Below are 20,917 nucleotides of genomic sequence, written 5' to 3' on the forward strand. Positions count from 1 at the left end.
TGATTGCGATTGTGTGATTGTGATTGTGTGATTGTGATTGTGTGACTGTGATTGTGTGATTGTGATTGTGGGATTGTGATTGTGATTGTGTGATTGTGATTGTGTGAGTGTGATTGTGTGATTGTGATTGTGTGATTGTGATTGTGTGATCGTGATTGTGTGACTGTGATTGTGTGATTGTGATTGTGTCATTGTGATTGTGTGATTGTGATTTTGTGATTGTGTGATTATGTGATTGTGATTGTTTGATAGTGTGATTGTGATTGTGTGATTGTGATTGTGTGATTGTGATTGTGTGATTGTGATTGTGTGATTGTGATTGTGTGATTGTGATTGTGTGATTGTGATTGTGTGATTGTGATTGTGTGATTGTGATTGTGTGATCGTGATTGTGCGATCGTGATTGTGCGATCGTGATTGTGCGATCGTGATTGTGCGATCGTGATTGTGTGATCGTGATTGTGTGATCGTGATTGTGTGATCGTGATTGTGTGATTGTGATTGTGTGATTGTGATTGTGTGATTGTGATTGTGTGATTGTGATTGTGTGATTGTGATTGTGCGACTGTGTTTGTGATTGTGATTGTGATTGTGATTGTGATTTTGTGATTGTGTGATTGTGATTGTGTGATTGTGATTGTGTGATTGTGATTGTGTGACTGTGATTGTGTGATTGTGATTGTGGGATTGTGATTGTGATTGTGTGACTGTGGTTGTGTGGTTGTGATTGTGGGATTGTGATTGTGTGATTGTGATTGTGTGATCGTGATTGTGTGATCGTGATTGTGGGATTGTGATTATGGGATTGTGACTGTGTGACTGAGTGGTTGTGATTGTGTGATTGTGATTGTGTGACTGTGATTGTGTGATTGTGATTGTGGGATTGTGATTGTGATTGTGTGATTGTGATTGTGTGATTGTGATTGTGATTGAGATTGTGATTGTGTGACTGTGTGATTGTGATTGTGAGATCGTGATTGTGTGATCGTGATTTTGTGATCGTGATTGTGCGATTGTGACTGTGTGTTTGTGTGATTGTGATTGTGTGATTGTGATTATTTTTGTGTGACTATGTGATTGTGATTGTGTGATCGTGATTGTGTGGTCGTGATTGTGTGATTGTGTTATTGTGATTATGTGATTGTGATTGTGTGATTGTGATTGTGTGATCGTGATTGTGCGATCGTGATTGTGTGATCGTGATTGTGTGATTGTGATTGTGATTGTGTGACTGTGTGATTGTGATTGTGTGATCGTGATTGCGTGATCGTGATTGTGTGATCGTTATTGTGTGATTGTGTTATTGTGATTGTGTGATTGTGATTGTGTGATTGAGTGATTGTGATTGTGTGATTGTGACTGTGTGACTGTGATTGTGTGATTGTGATTGTGATTGTGGGATTGTGATTGCGATTGTGTGATTGTGATTGTGTGAGTGTGATTGTGTGATTGTGATTGTGTGATTGTGATTGTGTGATTGTGATTGTGTGAGTGTGATTGTGTGATTGTGTGATTGTGATTGTGTGATTGTGATTGTGTGATCGTGATTGTGTGATCGTGATTGTGTGATCGTGATTGTGTGATTGTGTGATTGTGATTGTGTTATTGTGATGTTGTGATTGTGATTGTGCGATTGTGATTGTGTGACTGTGATTGTGTGATTGTGATTGTGGGATTGTGATTGTGATTGTGTGATTGTGATTGTGTGATTGTGATTGTGTGATTGTGATTGTGATTGAGATTGTGATTGTGTGACTGTGTGATTGTGATTGTGAGATCGTGATTGTGTGATCGTGATTTTGTGATCGTGATTGTGCGATTGTGACTGTGTGTTTGTGTGATTGTGATTGTGTGATTGTGATTGTGTGATTGTGATTGTTTTTGTGTGACTATGTGATTGTGATTGTGTGATCGTGATTGTGTGGTCGTGATTGTGTGATTGTGTTATTGTGATTATGTGATTGTGATTGTGTGATTGTGATTGTGTGATTGTGATTGTGTAAATGTGTGATTGTGTGATTGTGATTGTGTGATTGTGATTGTGTGATTGTGATTGTGTGATTGTGATTGTGTGATTGTGATTGTGTGATTGTGATTGTGTGATTGTGATTGTGTGATTGTGATTGTGTGATTGTGATTGTGTGATTCTGATTGTGTGATTGTGGTTGTGTGATTGTGATTGTGTGATCGTGACTGTGTGATCGTGTTTGTGTGATCGTGATTGTGGGTTTGTGACTGTGTGATTGTGTGATTGTGATTGTGTGATTGTGATTGTGTTACTGTGATTGTGTGACTGTGATTGTGTGACTGTGATTGTGCGATTGTGACTGTGTGATCGTGATTGTGTGATCGTGATTGTGGGATTGTGATTGTGGAATTGTGACTGTGTGATGGGGTGATTGTGATGGTGTGATTGTGATTGTGTGATCGTGATTGTGTGATCGTGTTTGTGTGATCGTGATTGTGATTTTGGTTGTGTGATTGTGATTGTGATTGTGTGACTGTGATTGTGTGATCGTGATTGTGCGATCGTGATTGTGTGATCGTGATTGTGTGATCGTGATTGTGTGGTTGGGATTGTGTGATCGTAATTGTGTGATCCTGTTTGTGTGATCGTGATTGTGATTGAGATTGTGTGATTGTGATTGTGTGACTATGATTGTGTGACTGTGATTGTGTGATCGTGATTGTGTGATCGTGATTGTGTGATCGTGACTGTGTGATCGTGATCGTGTGATCGTGATTGTGTGATAGCGACTGTGTGTTTGTGATGGTGTGATTGTGATTGTGTGATCGTAATTGTGATTGGGCTCGTGTGATTGTGATTGTGTGATTGTGATTGTGTGATTGTGATTGTGATTGTGTGACTATGTGATTGTGATTGTGTGATCGTGATTGTGTGGTCGTGATTGTGTGATTGTGTTATTGTGATTGTGTGATTGTGATTATGTGACTGTGATTGCGTGATCGTGATTGTGCGATCGTGATTGTGTGATCGTGATTGTGCGATCGTGATTGTGTGATCGCGATTGTGTGATCGTGATTGTGTGATAGTGATTGTGTGATTGTGTGATTGTGATTGTGTTATTGTGATTTTGTGATTGTGATTGTGCGATTGTGATTGTGTGACTGTGATTGTGTGATTGTGATTGTGGGATTGTGATTGTGATTGTGTGATTGTGATTGTGTGATTGTGATTGTGTGATTGTGATTGTGTGATTGTGATTGTGATTGTGTGACTATGTGATTGTGATTGTGTGATCGTGATTGTGTGGTCGTGATTGTGTGATTGTGTTATTGTGATTGTGTGATTGTGATTATGTGACTGTGATTGCGTGATCGTGATTGTGCGATCGTGATTGTGTGATCGTGATTGTGCGATCGTGATTGCGTGATCGTGATTGTGAGATCGTGATTGTGTGATCGTGATTTTGTGATCGTGATTGTGCGATTGTGACTGTGTGTTTGTGTGATTGTGATTGTGTGATTGTGATTGTGTGATTGTGATTGTTTTTGTGTGACTATGTGATTGTGATTGTGTGATCGTGATTGTGTGGTCGTGATTGTGTGATTGTGTTATTGTGATTATGTGATTGTGATTGTGTGATTGTGATTGTGTGATTGTGATTGTGTGATTGTGATTGTGTAAATGTGTGATTGTGTGATTGTGATTGTGTGATCGTGATTGTGTGACTGTGATTGTGTGATTGTGATTGTGTCATTGTGATTGTGTGATTGTGATTTTGTGATTGTGTGATTATGTGATTGTGATTGTTTGATTGTGTGATTGTGATTGTGTGATTGTGATTGTGTGATTGTGATTGTGTGATTGTGATTGTGTGATTGTGATTGTGTGATTGTGATTGTGTGATTGTGATTGTGTGATTGTGATTGTGTGATCGTGATTGTGCGATCGTGATTGTGCGATCGTGATTGTGCGATCGTGATTGTGTGATCGTGATTGTGTGATCGTGATTGTGTGATCGTGATTGTGTGATCGTGATTGTGTGATCGTGATTGTGTGATTGTGATTGTGTGATTGTGATTGTGTGATTGTGATTGTGTGATTGTGATTGTGTGACTGTGATTGTGGCATTGTGATTGCGTGATTGTACTGTGATTGCGTGATTGTGATTGCGTGATTGTAATTGCGTGATTGTGGTAGCGTGATTGTGATTACGTGATGGTGATTGTGTGATGGTGATTGTGTGATTGTGATTGTGGGATTGTGATTGTGATTGTGTGACTGTGGTTGTGTGGTTGTGATTGTGGGATTGTGATTGTGTGATTGTGTGATCGTGATTGTCCGATCGTGATTGTGTGATCGTGATTGTGTGATTGTGATTGTGATTGTGTGACTGTGTGATTGTGATTGTGTGATCGTGATTGCGTGATCGTGATTGTGTGATCGTTATTGTGTGATTGTGTTATTGTGATTGTGTGATTGTGATTGTGTGATTGAGTGATTGTGATTGTGTGATTGTGATTGTGTGACTGTGATTGTGTGATTGTGATTGTGGGATTGTGATTGTGCTTGTGTGATTGTGATTGTGTGAGTGTGATTGTGTGATTGTGATTGTGTGAGTGTGATTGTGTGATTGTGTGATTGTGATTGTGTGATTGTGATTGTGTGATCGTGATTGTGTGATCGTGATTGTGTGATTGTGTGATTGTGATTGTGTTATTGTGATTTTGTGATTGTGATTGTGCGATTGTGATTGTGTGATAGTGACTGTGTGATCGTGATTGTGTGATCGTGATTGTGTGATTGTGATTGTGATTGTGTGACTGTGTGATTGTGATTGTGTGATCGTGATTGTGTGACTGTGATTGTGTGATTGTGATTGTGGGATTGTGATTGTGATTGTGTGATTGTGATTGTGTGATTGTGACTGTGGGATTGTGATTGTGTGTTGGTGGTTGTGTGGTCGTGACTGTGTGATTGTGATTGTGTGATTGTGATTGTGTGATCGTGATTGTGTGATCGTGATTGTGGGATTGTGATTATGGGATTGTGACTGTGTGACTGAGTGGTTGTGATTGTGTGATTGTGATTGTGTGACTGTGATTGTGTGATTGTGATTGTGGGATTGTGATTGTGATTGTGTGACTGTGATTGTGTGATTGTGATTGTGGGATTGTGATTGTGATTGTGTGACTGTGGTTGTGTGGTTGTGATTGTGGGATTGTGATTGTGTGATTGTGTGATCGTGATTGTGCGATCGTGATTGTGTGATCGTGATTGTGTGATTGTGATTGTGATTGTGTGACTGTGTGATTGTGATTGTGTGATCGTGATTGCGTGATCGTGATTGTGTGGTCGTTATTGTGTGATTGTGTTACTGTGATTGTGTGATTGTGATTGTGTGATTGAGTGATTGTGATTGTGTGATTGTGATTGTGTGACTGTGATTGTGTGATTGTGATTGTGGGATTGTGATTGTGCTTGTGTGATTGTGATTGTGTGAGTGTGATTGTGTGATTGTGTGATTGTGATTGTGTGATTGTGATTGTGTGATCGTGATTGTGTGATCGTGATTGTGTGATTGTGTGATTGTGATTGTGTTATTGTGATTTTGTGATTGTGATTGTGCGATTGTGATTGTATGATAGTGACTGTGTGATCGTGGTTGTGTGATAGTGATTGTGTGGTTGTGATTGTGATTGTGTGACTGTGTGATTGTGATTGTGTGATCGTGATTGTGTGACTGTGATTGTGTGATTGTGATTGTGGGATTGTGATTGTGATTGTGTGATTGTGATTGTGTGATTGTGACTGTGGGATTGTGATTGTGTGTTGGTGGTTGTGTGGTCGTGATTGTGTGATTGTGATTGTGTGATTGTGATTGTGTGATCGTGATTGTGTGATCGTGATTGTGGGATTGTGATTATGGGATTGTGACTGTGTGACTGAGTGGTTGTGATTGTGTGATTGTGATTGTGTGACTGTGATTGTGTGATTGTGATTGTGGGATTGTGATTGTGATTGTGTGATTGTGATTGTGTGATTGTGATTGTGATTGAGATTGTGATTGTGTGACTGTGTGATTGTGATTGTGAGATCGTGATTGTGTGATCGTGATTTTGTGATCGTGATTGTGCGATTGTGACTGTGTGTTTGTGTGATTGTGATTGTGTGATTGTGATTATTTTTGTGTGACTATGTGATTGTGATTGTGTGATCGTGATTGTGTGGTCGTGATTGTGTGATTGTGTTATTGTGATTATGTGATTGTGATTGTGTGATTGTGATTGTGTGATCGTGATTGTGCGATCGTGATTGTGTGATCGTGATTGTGTGATTGTGATTGTGATTGTGTGACTGTGTGATTGTGATTGTGTGATCGTGATTGCGTGATCGTGATTGTGTGATCGTTATTGTGTGATTGTGTTATTGTGATCGTGTGATTGTGATTGTGTGATTGAGTGATTGTGATTGTGTGATTGTGACTGTGTGACTGTGATTGTGTGATTGTGATTGTGATTGTGGGATTGTGATTGCGATTGTGTGATTGTGATTGTGTGAGTGTGATTGTGTGATTGTGATTGTGTGATTGTGATTGTGTGAGTGTGATTGTGTGATTGTGTGATTGTGATTGTGTGATTGTGATTGTGTGATCGTGATTGTGTGATCGTGATTGTGTGATCGTGATTGTGTGATTGTGTGATTGTGATTGTGTTATTGTGATTTTGTGATTGTGATTGTGCGATTGTGATTGTGTGACTGTGATTGTGTGATTGTGATTGTGGGATTGTGATTGTGATTGTGTGATTGTGATTGTGTGATTGTGATTGTGTGATTGTGATTGTGTGATTGTGATTGTGTGATTGTGATTGTGATTGAGATTGTGATTGTGTGACTGTGTGATTGTGATTGTGAGATCGTGATTGTGTGATCGTGATTTTGTGATCGTGATTGCGCGATTGTGACTGTGTGTTTGTGTGATTGTGATTGTGTGATTGTGATTGTGTGATTGTGATTGTGTGATTGTGATTGTTTTTGTGTGACTATGTGATTGTGATTGTGTGATCGTGATTGTGTGGTCGTGATTGTGTGATTGTGTTATTGTGATTATGTGATTGTGATTGTGTGATTGTGATTGTGTGATTGTGATTGTGTGATTGTGATTGTGTGATTGTGATTGTGTAAATGTGTGATTGTGTGATTGTGATTGTGTGATTGTGATTGTGTGATTGTGATTGTGTTATTGTGATTGTGTGATTGTGATTGTGTGATTGTGATTGTGTGATTCTGATTGTGTGATTGTGGTTGTGTGATTGTGATTGTGTGATCGTGACTGTGTGATCGTGTTTGTGTGATCGTGATTGTGGGTTTGTGACTGTGTGATTGTGTGATTGTGATTGTGTGATTGTGATTGTGTTACTGTGATTGTGTGACTGTGATTGTGTGACTGTGATTGTGCGATTGTGACTGTGTGATCGTGATTGTGTGATCGTGATTGTGGGATTGTGATTGTGGAATTGTGACTGTGTGATGGGGTGATTGTGATGGTGTGATTGTGATTGTGTGATCGTGATTGTGTGATCGTGTTTGTGTGATCGTGATTGTGATTTTGGTTGTGTGATTGTGATTGTGATTGTGTGACTGTGATTGTGTGATCGTGATTGTGCGATCGTGATTGTGTGATCGTGATTGTGTGATCGTGATTGTGTGATCGTGATTGTGTGGTTGGGATTGTGTGATCGTAATTGTGTGATCCTGTTTGTGTGATCGTGATTGTGATTGAGATTGTGTGATTGTGATTGTGTGACTGTGATTGTGTGACTGTGATTGTGTGATCGTGATTGTGTGATCGTGATTGTGTGATCGTGACTGTGTGATCGTGATCGTGTGATCGTGATTGTGTGATAGCGACTGTGTGTTTGTGATGGTGTGATTGTGATTGTGTGATCGTAATTGTGATTGGGCTCGTGTGATTGTGATTGTGTGATTGTGATTGTGTGATTGTGATTGTGATTGTGTGACTATGCGATTGTGATTGTGTGATCGTGATTGTGTGGTTGTGATTGTGTGATTGTGTTATTGTGATTGTGTGATTGTGATTATGTGACTGTGATTGCGTGATCGTGATTGTGCGATCGTGATTGTGTGATCGTGATTGTGCGATCGTGATTGTGTGATCGCGATTGTGTGATCGTGATTGTGTGATAGTGATTGTGTGATAGCGATTGTGTGATAGTGATTGTGTGACTGTGATTGTGTGATCGTGATTGTCTGATCGTGATTGTGTGAACGTGATTGTGTGATCGTGATTGTGTGAACATGATTGTGTGATCGTGATTGTGTGATCGTGATTGTGATTGTGATTGTGTGATTGTGATTGTGGGATTGTGATTGTGTAATGGTGGTTGTGTGGTCGTGATTGTGTGATTGTGATTGTGTGATTGTGATTGTCTGATCGTGATTGTGTGATCGTGACTATGTATTTGTGATTGTGTGACTGTGATTGTGGGATTGTGACTGTGTGATCGTGATTGTGTAATCGTGATTGTGGGATTGTGATTATGGGATTGTGACTGTGTGAATGTGCGATTGTGATTGTGTGATTGTGATTGTGTGACTGTGATTGTGTGATTGTGATTGTGGGATTGTGATTGTGTGACTGTGTGATCGTGATTGTGATTGTGTGATTGTTATTGTGTGATTGTTATTGTGATTGTGATTGAGTGACAGTGTGATTGTGATTGAGTGACTGTGTGATTGTGATTGTGCGATCGCGATTGTGTGATCGTGATTGTGTGATCGTGATTGTGTGATTGTGATTGTGTGACTGTGTTTCGCGACTGTTATTTTGGGATTATGATTGTGTGATTGGGATTGTGTGATAGTGAATGTGTGATCGTGATTGTGTGATCGTGATTGTGGGATTGTGACTGTGTGATTGTGTGATTGTGATTGTGTGACTGTGGTTGTGTGGTTGTGATTGTGGGATTGTGATTGTGTGATTGTGTGATTGTGTGATCGTGATTGTGCGATCGTGATTGTGTGATCGTGATTGTGTGATTGTGATTGTGATTGTGTGACTGTGTGATTGTGATTGTGTGATCGTGATTGCGTGATCGTGATTGTGGGATTGTGATTGTGATTGTGTGAGTCTGATTGTGTGATTGTGATTATGTGAGTGTCATTGTGTGATTGTGTGATTGTGATTGTGTGACTGTGATTGTGTGATCGTGATTGTGTGATCGTGATTGTGTGATCGTGATTTTGCGATTGTGTGATTGTGATTGTGTTATTGTGATTTTGTGATTGTGATTGTGTGATTGGGATTGTGTGATAGTGACTGTGTGATCGTGATTGTGTGATCGTGATTGTGATTGTGATTGTGTGATTGTGACTGTGGGATTTTGATTGTGTGATCGTGATTGTGTGATCGTGATTGTGGGATTGTGATTATGGGATTGTGACTGTGTGATTGAGTGGTTGTGATTGTGTGATTGTGATTGTGTGACTGTGATTGTGTGATTGTGATTGTGGGATTGTGATTGTGTGATTGTGATTGTGTGATCGTGATTGCGTGATCGTGATTTTGTGATCGTGATTGTGGGATTGTGATTATGGGATTGTGACTGTGTGATTGTGTGATTGTGATTGTGTGATTGTGATTGTGTGACTGTGATTGTGTGATTGTGATTGTGGGATTGTGATTGTGATTGTGTGATTGTGATTGTGTGAGTGTGATTGTGTGATTGTGATTGTGTGAGTGTGATTGTGTGATTGTGATTGTGTGATTGTGATTGTGTGATCGTGATTGCGTGATCGTGATTTTGTGATCGTGATTGTGTGATTGTGTGATTGTGATTGTGTGATGGTGGTTGTGTGGTCGTGATTATGTGATTGTGATTGTGTGATTGTGATTGTGTGATCGTGATCGTGTGATCGTAATTGTGTGATCGTGACTGTGTGTTTGTGATTGTGTGATTGTGATTGTGTGATCGTGATCGTGTGATCGTGATTGTGTGATCGTGACTGTGTGTTTGTGATTGTGTGACTGTGATTGTGGGATTGTTACTGTGTGATCGTGATTGTGTAATCGTGATTGCGGGATTGTGATTATGGGATTGTGACTGTGTGATTGTGTGATTGTGATTGTGTGATTGTGATTGTGTGACTGTGATTGTGTGACTGTGATTGTGGGATTGTGACTGTGTGGTCGTGATTGTGTGATCGTGATTGTGGGATTCTGATTATGGGATTGTGACTGTGTGATTGAGTGATTGTGATTGCGTGATTGTGATTGTGTGATTGTGATTGTGTGATTGTGATTGTGTGACTGTGATTGTGTGATTGTGATTGTGGGATTGTGATTGTGATTGTGTGATTGTGATTGTGTGAGTGTGATTGTGTGATTGTGATTGTGATTGTGTGATTGTGATTGTGTGACTGTGATTGTGTGATCGTGATTGTGTAATGGTGGTTGTGTGGTCGTGATTGTGTGATTGTGATTGTGTGATTGTGATTGTGTGATCGTGATTGTGTGATCGTGACAATGTGTTTGTGATTGTGTGACTGTGATTGTGTGACTGTGATTGTGTGATTGTGATTGTGTCATTGTGATTGTGTGATTGTGACTCTGTGACTGTGATTGTGTTATTGTGATTGTGTGATTCTGATTGTGTGATTGTGATTGTGTGATCGTGACTGTGTGATCGTAATGGTGTGATCGTGATTGTGGGATTGTGACTGTGTGATCGTGATTGTGTGATCGTGATTGTGCGATTGTGACTGTGTGATTGTGTGATTGTGTGACTGTGCGACTGTGTGACTGTGTGATTGTGATTGTGTGATCGTGATTGTGTGATTGTGGTTGTGGGAGTGTGATTGTGTGATTGTGTGATCGTGACTGTGCGATCGTGATTGTGATTGTGTGATTGTGATTGTGTGATTGTGATTGTGTGATTGTGATTGTGTGATTGTGATTGTGTGATTGTGGTTGTGTGATTGTGATTGTGTGATTGTGATTGTGTGATTGTGATTGTGTGATTGTGATTGTGTGATTGTGATTGTGTGATTCTGATTGTGTGATTGTGGTTGTGTGATTGTGATTGTGTGATCGTGACTGTGTGATCGTGTTTGTGTGATCGTGATTGTGGGTTTGTGACTGTGTGATTGTGTGATTGTGATTGTGTGATTGTGATTGTGTTACTGTGATTGTGTGACTGTGATTGTGTGACTGTGATTGTGCGATTGTGACTGTGTGATCGTGATTGTGTGATCGTGATTGTGGGATTGTGATTGTGGAATTGTGACTGTGTGATGGGGTGATTGTGATGGTGTGATTGTGATTGTGTGATCGTGATTGTGTGATCGTGTTTGTGTGATCGTGATTGTGATTTTGGTTGTGTGATTGTGATTGTGATTGTGTGACTGTGATTGTGTGATCGTGATTGTGCGATCGTGATTGTGTGATCGTGATTGTGTGATCGTGATTGTGTGATCGTGATTGTGTGGTTGGGATTGTGTGATCGTAATTGTGTGATCCTGTTTGTGTGATCGTGATTGTGATTGAGATTGTGTGATTGTGATTGTGTGACTGTGATTGTGTGACTGTGATTGTGTGATCGTGATTGTGTGATCGTGATTGTGTGATCGTGACTGTGTGATCGTGATCGTGTGATCGTAATTGTGTGATAGCGACTGTGTGTTTGTGATGGTGTGATTGTGATTGTGTGATCGTAATTGTGATTGGGCTCGTGTGATTGTGATTGTGTGATTGTGATTGTGTGATTGTGATTGTGATTGTGTGACTATGTGATTGTGATTGTGTGATCGTGATTGTGTGGTCGTGATTGTGTGATTGTGTTATTGTGATTGTGTGATTGTGATTATGTGACTGTGATTGCGTGATCGTGATTGTGCGATCGTGATTGTGTGATCGTGATTGTGCGATCGTGATTGTGTGATCGCGATTGTGTGATCGTGATTGTGTGATAGTGATTGTGTGATTGTGTGATTGTGATTGTGTTATTGTGATTTTGTGATTGTGATTGTGCGATTGTGATTGTGTGACTGTGATTGTGTGATTGTGATTGTGGGATTGTGATTGTGATTGTGTGATTGTGATTGTGTGATTGTGATTGTGTGATTGTGATTGTGATTGTGTGACTATGTGATTGTGATTGTGTGATCGTGATTGTGTGGTCGTGATTGTGTGATTGTGTTATTGTGATTGTGTGATTGTGATTATGTGACTGTGATTGCGTGATCGTGATTGTGCGATCGTGATTGTGTGATCGTGATTGTGCGATCGTGATTGCGTGATCGTGATTGTGAGATCGTGATTGTGTGATCGTGATTTTGTGATCGTGATTGTGCGATTGTGACTGTGTGTTTGTGTGATTGTGATTGTGTGATTGTGATTGTGTGATTGTGATTGTTTTTGTGTGACTATGTGATTGTGATTGTGTGATCGTGATTGTGTGGTCGTGATTGTGTGATTGTGTTATTGTGATTATGTGATTGTGATTGTGTGATTGTGATTGTGTGATTGTGATTGTGTGATTGTGATTGTGTGATTGTGATTGTGTAAATGTGTGATTGTGTGATTGTGATTGTGTGATCGTGATTGTGTGACTGTGATTGTGTGATTGTGATTGTGTCATTGTGATTGTGTGATTGTGATTTTGTGATTGTGTGATTATGTGATTGTGATTGTTTGATTGTGTGATTGTGATTGTGTGATTGTGATTGTGTGATTGTGATTGTGTGATTGTGATTGTGTGATTGTGATTGTGTGATTGTGATTGTGTGATTGTGATTGTGTGATTGTGATTGTGTGATTGTGATTGTGTGATCGTGATTGTGCGATCGTGATTGTGCGATCGTGATTGTGTGATCGTGATTGTGTGATCGTGATTGTGTGATCGTGATTGTGTGGTCGTGATTGTGTGATTGTGATTGTGTGATTGTGATTGTGTGATTGTGATTGTGTGATTGTGATTGTGTGATTGTGATTGTGTGATTGTGATTGTGTGACTGTGATTGTGGCATTGTGATTGCGTGATTGTGATTGCGTGATTGTAATTGCGTGATTGTGGTAGCGTGATTGTGATTACGTGATGGTGATTGTGTGATGGTGGTTGTGTGATTGTGATTGTGGGATTGTGATTGTGATTGTGTGACTGTGGTTGTGTGGTTGTGATTGTGGGATTGTGATTGTGTGATTGTGTGATCGTGATTGTCCGATCGTGATTGTGTGATCGTGATTGTGTGATTGTGATTGTGATTGTGTGACTGTGTGATTGTGATTGTGTGATCGTGATTGCGTGATCGTGATTGTGTGATCGTTATTGTGTGATTGTGTTATTGTGATTGTGTGATTGTGATTGTGTGATTGAGTGATTGTGATTGTGTGATTGTGATTGTGTGACTGTGATTGTGTGATTGTGATTGTGGGATTGTGATTGTGCTTGTGTGATTGTGATTGTGTGAGTGTGATTGTGTGATTGTGATTGTGTGAGTGTGATTGTGTGATTGTGTGATTGTGATTGTGTGATTGTGATTGTGTGATCGTGATTGTGTGATCGTGATTGTGTGATTGTGATTGTGATTGTGTGACTGTGTGATTGTGATTGTGTGATCGTGATTGTGTGACTGTGATTGTGTGATTGTGATTGTGGGATTGTGATTGTGATTGTGTGATTGTGATTGTGTGATTGTGACTGTGGGATTGTGATTGTGGGATTGTGATTGTGATTGTGTGACTGTGGTTGTGTGGTTGTGATTGTGGGATTGTGATTGTGTGATTGTGTGATCGTGATTGTGCGATCGTGATTGTGTGATCGTGATTGTGTGATTGTGATTGTGATTGTGTGACTGTGTGATTGTGATTGTGTGATCGTGATTGCGTGATCGTGATTGTGTGGTCGTTATTGTGTGATTGTGTTATTGTGATTGTGTGATTGTGATTGTGTGATTGAGTGATTGTGATTGTGTGATTGTGATTGTGTGACTGTGATTGTGTGATTGTGATTGTGGGATTGTGATTGTGCTTGTGTGATTGTGATTGTGTGAGTGTGATTGTGTGATTGTGATTGTGTGAGTGTGATTGTGTGATTGTGTGATTGTGATTGTGTGATTGTGATTGTGTGATCGTGATTGTGTGATCGTGATTGTGTGATTGTGTGATTGTGATTGTGTTATTGTGATTTTGTGATTGTGATTGTGCGATTGTGATTGTATGATAGTGACTGTGTGATCGTGATTGTGTGATCGTGATTGTGTGGTTGTGATTGTGATTGTGTGACTGTGTGATTGTGATTGTGTGATCGTGATTGTGTGACTGTGATTGTGTGATTGTGATTGTGGGATTGTGATTGTGATTGTGTGATTGTGATTGTGTGATTGTGACTGTGGGATTGTGATTGTGTGTTGGTGGTTGTGTGGTCGTGATTGTGTGATTGTGATTGTGTGATTGTGATTGTGTGATCGTGATTGTGTGATCGTGATTGTGGGATTGTGATTATGGGATTGTGACTGTGTGACTGAGTGGTTGTGATTGTGTGATTGTGATTGTGTGACTGTGATTGTGTGATTGTGATTGTGGGATTGTGATTGTGATTGTGTGATTGTGATTGTGATTGTGTGATTGTGATTGTGATTGAGATTGTGATTGTGTGACTGTGTGATTGTGATTGTGAGATCGTGATTGTGTGATCGTGATTTTGTGATCGTGATTGTGCGATTGTGACTGTGTGTTTGTGTGATTGTGATTGTGTGATTGTGATTATTTTTGTGTGACTATGTGATTGTGATTGTGTGATCGTGATTGTGTGGTCGTGATTGTGTGATTGTGTTATTGTGATTATGTGATTGTGATTGTGTGATTGTGATTGTGTGATCGTGATTGTGCGATCGTGATTGTGTGATCGTGATTGTGTGATTGTGATTGTGATTGTGTGACTGTGTGATTGTGATTGTGTGATCGTGATTGCGTGATCGTGATTGTGTGATCGTTATTGTGTGATTGTGTTATTGTGATTGTGTGATTGTGATTGTGTGATTGAGTGATTGTGATTGTGTGATTGTGACTGTGTGACTGTGATTGTGTGATTGTGATTGTGATTGTGGGATTGTGATTGCGATTGTGTGATTGTGATTGTGTGAGTGTGATTGTGTGATTGTGATTGTGTGATTGTGATTGTGTGAGTGTGATTGTGTGATTGTGTGATTGTGATTGTGTGATTGTGATTGTGTGATCGTGATTGTGTGATCGTGATTGTGTGATCGTGATTGTGTGATTGTGTGATTGTGATTGTGTTATTGTGATTTTGTGATTGTGATTGTGCGATTGTGATTGTGTGACTGTGATTGTGTGATTGTGATTGTGGGATGGTGATTGTGATTGTGTGATTGTGATTGTGTGATTGTGATTGTGTGATTGTGATTGTGTGATTGTGATTGTGATTGAGATTGTGATTGTGTGACTGTGTGATTGTGATTGTGAGATCGTGATTGTGTGATCGTGATTTTGTGATCGTGATTGCGCGATTGTGACTGTGTGTTTGTGTGATTGTGATTGTGTGATTGTGATTGTGTGATTGTGATTGTGTGATTGTGATTGTTTTTGTGTGACTATGTGATTGTGATTGTGTGATCGTGATTGTGTGGTCGTGATTGTGTGATTGTGTTATTGTGATTATGTGATTGTGATTGTGTGATTGTGATTGTGTGATTGTGATTGTGTAAATGTGTGATTGTGTGATTGTGATTGTGTGATTGTGATTGTGTGATTGTGATTGTGTTATTGTGATTGTGTGATTGTGATTGTGTGATTGTGATTGTGTGATTCTGATTGTGTGATTGTGGTTGTGTGATTGTGATTGTGTGATCGTGACTGTGTGATCGTGTTTGTGTGATCGTGATTGTGGGTTTGTGACTGTGTGATTGTGTGATTGTGATTGTGTGATTGTGATTGTGTTACTGTGATTGTGTGACTGTGATTGTGTGACTGTGATTGTGCGATTGTGACTGTGTGATCGTGATTGTGTGATCGTGATTGTGGGATTGTGATTGTGGAATTGTGACTGTGTGATGGGGTGATTGTGATGGTGTGATTGTGATTGTGTGATCGTGATTGTGTGATCGTGTTTGTGTGATCGTGATTGTGATTTTGGTTGTGTGATTGTGATTGTGATTGTGTGACTGTGATTGTGTGATCGTGATTGTGCGATCGTGATTGTGTGATCGTGATTGTGTGATCGTGATTGTGTGATCGTGATTGTGTGGTTGGGATTGTGTGATCGTAATTGTGTGATCCTGTTTGTGTGATCGTGATTGTGATTGAGATTGTGTGATTGTGATTGTGTGACTGTGATTGTGTGACTGTGATTGTGTGATCGTGATTGTGTGATCGTGATTGTGTGATCGTGACTGTGTGATCGTGATCGTGTGATCGTGATTGTGTGATAGCGACTGTGTGTTTGTGATGGTGTGATTGTGATTGTGTGATCGTAATTGTGATTGGGCTCGTGTGATTGTGATTGTGTGATTGTGATTGTGTGATTGTGATTGTGATTGTGTGACTATGCGATTGTGATTGTGTGATCGTGATTGTGTGGTCGTGATTGTGTGATTGTGTTATTGTGATTGTGTGATTGTGATTATGTGACTGTGATTGCGTGATCGTGATTGTGCGATCGTGATTGTGTGATCGTGATTGTGCGATCGTGATTGTGTGATCGCGATTGTGTGATCGTGATTGTGTGATAGTGATTGTGTGATAGCGATTGTGTGATAGTGATTGTGTGACTGTGATTGTGTGATCGTGATTGTCTGATCGTGATTGTGTGAACGTGATTGTGTGATCGTGATTGTGTGAACATGATTGTGTGATCGTGATCGTGTGATCGTGATTGTGGGATTGTGACTGTGTGATTTTGTTATTGTGATTGTGTGATTGTGATTGTGTGATTGTAATTGTGTGATTGTGATTGTGTTGTTGTGATTGTGTTATTGTGATTGTGTGATTGTGATTGTGATTGTGTGATTGTGTGATGGTGATTGTGTGATCGTGATAGTGTGATAGTGATTGTGTGACAGTGATTGTGTGATCGTGATTGTGTGATCGTGATTGTGATTGTGATTGTGTGATTGTGATTGTGGGATTGTGATTGTGTAATGGTGGTTGTGTGGTCGTGATTGTGTGATTGTGATTGTGTGATTGTGATTGTCTGATCGTGATTGTGTGATCGTGACTATGTATTTGTGATTGTGTGACTGTGATTGTGGGATTGTGACTGTGTGATCGTGATTGTGTAATCGTGATTGTGGGATTGTGATTATGGGATTGTGACTGTGTGAATGTGCGATTGTGATTGTGTGATTGTGATTGTGTGACTGTGATTGTGTGATTGTGATTGTGGGATTGTGATTGTGTGACTGTGTGATCGTGATTGTGATTGTGTGATTGTTATTGTGTGATTGTTATTGTGATTGTGATTGAGTGACAGTGTGATTGTGATTGAGTGACTGTGTGATTGTGATTGTGCGATCGCGATTGTGTGATCGTGATTGTGTGATCGTGATTGTGTGATTGTGATTGTGTGACTGTGTTTCGCGACTGTTATTTTGGGATTATGATTGTGTGATTGGGATTGTGTGATAGTGAATGTGTGATCGTGATTGTGTGATCGTGATTGTGGGATTGTGACTGTGTGATTGTGTGATTGTGATTGTGTGACTGTGGTTGTGTGGTTGTGATTGTGGGATTGTGATTGTGTGATTGTGTGATTGTGTGATCGTGATTGTGCGATCGTGATTGTGTGATCGTGATTGTGTGATTGTGATTGTGATTGTGTGACTGTGTGATTGTGATTGTGTGATCGTGATTGCGTGATCGTGATTTTGGGATTGTGATTGTGATTGTGTGAGTCTGATTGTGTGATTGTGATTATGTGAGTGTCATTGTGTGATTGTGTGATTGTGATTGTGTGATTGTGATTGTGTGATCGTGATTGTGTGATCGTGATTGTGTGATCGTGATTTTGCGATTGTGTGATTGTGATTGTGTTATTGTGATTTTGTGATTGTGATTGTGTGATTGGGATTGTGTGATAGTGACTGTGTGATCGTGATTGTGTGATCGTGATTGTGATTGTGATTGTGTGATTGTGACTGTGGGATTTTGATTGTGTGATCGTGATTGTGTGATCGTGATTGTGGGATTGTGATTATGGGATTGTGACTGTGTGATTGAGTGGTTGTGATTGTGTGATTGTGATTGTGTGACTGTGATTGTGTGATTGTGATTGTGGGATTGTGATTGTGTGATTGTGATTGTGTGATCGTGATTGCGTGATCGTGATTTTGTGATCGTGATTGTGGGATTGTGATTATGGGATTGTGACTGTGTGATTGTGTGATTGTGATTGTGTGATTGTGATTGTGTGATTGTGATTGTGTGACTGTGATTGTGTGATTGTGATTGTGGGATTGTGATTGTGATTGTGTGATTGTGATTGTGTGAGTGTGATTGTGTGATTGTGATTGTGTGAGTGTGATTGTGTGATTGTGATTGTGTGATTGTGATTGTGTGATCGTGATTGCGTGATCGTGATTTTGTGATCGTGATTGTGTGATTGTGTGATTGTGATTGTGTGATGGTGGTTGTGTGGTCGTGATTATGTGATTGTGATTGTGTGATTGTGATTGTGTGATCGTGATCGTGTGATCGTAATTGTGTGATCGTGACTGTGTGTTTGTGATTGTGTGATTGTGATTGTGTGATCGTGATCGTGTGATCGTGATTGTGTGATCGTGACTGTGTGTTTGTGATTGTGTGACTGTGATTGTGGGATTGTTACTGTGTGATCGTGATTGTGTAATCGTGATTGCGGGATTGTGATTATGGGATTGTGACTGTGTGATTGTGTGATTGTGATTGTGTGATTGTGATTGTGTGACTGTGATTGTGTGACTGTGATTGTGGGATTGTGACTGTGTGGTCGTGATTGTGTGATCGTGATTGTGGGATTCTGATTATGGGATTGTGACTGTGTGATTGAGTGATTGTGATTGCGTGATTGTGATTGTGTGATTGTGATTGTGTGATTGTGATTGTGTGACTGTGATTGTGTGATTGTGATTGTGGGATTGTGATTGTGATTGTGTGATTGTGATTGTGTGAGTGTGATTGTGTGATTGTGATTGTGATTGTGTGATTGTGATTGTGTGACTGTGATTGTGTGATCGTGATTGTGTAATGGTGGTTGTGTGGTCGTGATTGTGTGATTGTGATTGTGTGATTGTGATTGTGTGATCGTGATTGTGTGATCGTGACAATGTGTTTGTGATTGTGTGACTGTGATTGTGTGATTGTGATTGTGGGATTGTGATTGTGATTGTGTGACTGTGGTTGTGTGGTTGTGATTGTGGGATTGTGATTGTGTGATTGTGTGATCGTGATTGTGCGATCGTGATTGTGTGATCGTGATTGTGTGATTGTGATTGTGATTGTGTGACTGTGTGATTGTGATTGTGTGATCGTGATTGCGTGATCGTGATTGTGTGATCGTTATTGTGTGATTGTGTTATTGTGATTGTGTGATTGTGATTGTGTGATTGAGTGATTGTGATTGTGTGATTGTGATTGTGTGACTGTGATTGTCTGATTGTGATTGTGGGATTGTGATTGTGATTGTGTGATTGTGATTGTGTGAGTGTGATTGTGTGATTGTGATTGTGTGAGTGTGATTGTGTGATTGTGATTGTGTGAGTGTGATTGTGTGATTGTGTGATTGTGATTGTGTGATTGTGATTGTGTGATCGTGATTGTGTGATCGTGATTGTGTGATTGTGATTGTGTTATTGTGATTTTGTGATTGTGATTGTGATTGTGATTGTGATTGTGTGACTATGTGATTGTGATTGTGTGATCGTGATTGTGTGATCGTGATTGTGTGATTGTGTGATTGTGATTGTGTTATTGTGATTTTGTGATTGTGATTGTGATTGTGATTGTGATTGTGTGACTATGTGATTGTGATTGTGTGATCGTGATTGTGTGGTCGTGATTGTGTGATTGTGTTATTGTGATTGTGTGACTGTGATTGTGTGATTGTGATTGTGTGATTGTGATTTTGTAATTGTGTGATTGTGTGATTGTGATTGTGTGATTGTGATTGTGTGATTGTGATTGTGTGATCGTGACTGTGTGATCGTCATTGTGTGATTGTGATTGTGTTATTGTGATTTTGTGATTGTGATTTTGTGATTGTGATTGTGTGACTGTGATTGTGTGACTGTGATTGTGTGATTGTGATTGTGTCATTGTGATTGTGTGATTGTGACTCTGTGACTGTGATTGTGTTATTGTGATTGTGTGATTCTGATTGTGTGATTGTGATTGTGTGATCGTGACTGTGTGATCGTAATGGTGTGATCGTGATTGTGGGATTGTGACTGTGTGATCGTGATTGTGTGATCGTGATTGTGCGATTGTGACTGTGTGATTGTGTGATTGTGTGACTGTGCGACTGTGTGACTGTGTGATTGTGATTGTGTGATCGTGATTGTGTGATTGTGGTTGTGGGAGTGTGATTGTGTGATTGTGTGATCGTGACTGTGCGATCGTGATTGTGATTGTGTGATTGTGATTGTGTGATTGTGATTGTGTGATTGTGATTGTGTGATTGTGATTGTGTGATTGTGATTGAGTGACTGTGATTGTGTGATTGTGATTGTGATTGTGATTGTGTGACTGTGTGATTGTGATTGTGTGATCGTGATTGTGTGATCCTGATTTTGTGATCGTGATTGTGCGATTGTGACTGTGTGTTTGTGTGATTGTGATATGTGATAGTGTGACTATGTGATTGTGATTGTGTGATCGTGATTGTGTGATTGTGCTTGTGTGATTGTGATTGTGACTGTGTGACTATGTGATTGTGATTGTGT

This window comes from Megachile rotundata, unplaced genomic scaffold (assembly GCF_050947335.1).
Source record: "Megachile rotundata isolate GNS110a unplaced genomic scaffold, iyMegRotu1 scaffold0051, whole genome shotgun sequence".
Taxonomy (NCBI): domain Eukaryota; kingdom Metazoa; phylum Arthropoda; class Insecta; order Hymenoptera; family Megachilidae; genus Megachile; species Megachile rotundata.